Raw genomic sequence first — 1,472 nt, 5'->3', positions numbered from 1 at the left:
GAAAGAGTGGAGTGAGTCGACTCGGTTGTTAACTGGTGACCACGGGATTTTTTTTCCTTTTTTTGTCGTTTAGCGTAGCACGGACATGTGATCACAATCGAATCGCGACGTGGGGAGTTAGGTGTGTTTTCGTCATTTTGAGTGGAAAATGTGAGGTGGAGGGAGGAGAGAGAAGATTCTTCTGCTTGAAATATCTGACGTGGCTCCATGGGCCGTCTTTTAGAGCTGACCCAATTTAACCCTCCTTCCGCAGCCCATTTTAAATAATATAAAAAAAGGTAAATACTCTTAATTAATATCTTTTTAATTAAGAATACATTTAATTCATGAATTAAAATTATGAGATTATAATTATTTTTAATTTATGTATATTTTGTATGACATAAAATACTGTAACGAATCATAAACTATGATTCGAATCGAGATACGAATCCCTTAACTAAACAACTCTTAAATAATTATATTAATTAAAAAGATATTAATTAATAATAAAATATAAAAATTTATACACATACACTTTTAAAATTTTTTTAGTTCAATAATTTTCTAAAAAAGAAAGAAAATCCAACCTCTTTCATCAGCTTCGATGCAATGGTTGTTAACTTACACATCTGAAGTATATTGTTGTTGTACGAGTCAAACGGTCCTGTTATAGTATTTTTTAAAAAAAAATTAAAATTTTAAGTCAAATTATGAATAGTGCTGGAACTTCGGGTCGGCGGGCCGCCCGAAGCCCGAATTTTTTCGGGCTCGGGCGGGCCGGCCCAAATCCCGCCCGTCCAAGCAAGAAATTCGGGTTCGGGCTCGGGAGAATTTAGGAATGCAGATGTTAATTCCATAAATCCTTCAATCACAAAATGTACATAGTATAATGATTTTCCAGGAAAATCCTTGACTCAAATACATGAATTACATTATTAAAATTATGAGATTTTCTTAGTCACTATAGCCCGAAGCCCGAATTTTTTTGGGCTCGGGCGGGCCGGCCCAATTCCCGCCCGTCCAAGCAAGAAATTCGGGTTCGGGCTCGGGCAGCCCGGATTTGACATGTCCACCCTTGCCCGCCGCCGTCTAACCACCGTATACCGCCGTCTGCCGGGATTTTTTTGCATTTTTCCGACCAAGCCCGAACTGTCCGACCCGAAAATTGGGTGTGCCCGAATTGCCCAACCCGAAGCCCGAATTTTTGAATTTTGCCTGAATTTTTCCCGCCTGCCCGACTTGCCTGACCCGCCCGAGGTGCCCGAATTACCCGAATACCCGAAAACGGCTAGTTTTTTGAATTTTTACCCGAATTCGGCCCGAAAACCCGAGTTGCCCGAGTTGCCCGAACTGCCCGAACTGCCCGAATTGCCCGATTTGCCCGAAAACGGCTAGTTTTTTTAATTTTGCCCGAAAACCCGAGCTGCCCGAGTTTGCCCGACTGCCCGAACCCGAATTTCAAAAAACTAGCCGTTTTATCCCCTTTTTTT

This window comes from Morus notabilis, unplaced genomic scaffold (assembly GCF_000414095.1).
Source record: "Morus notabilis unplaced genomic scaffold, ASM41409v2 Scaffold1602, whole genome shotgun sequence".
Classification (NCBI taxonomy): domain Eukaryota; kingdom Viridiplantae; phylum Streptophyta; class Magnoliopsida; order Rosales; family Moraceae; genus Morus; species Morus notabilis.
Note: the sequence above shows the minus strand (reverse complement) of the source record.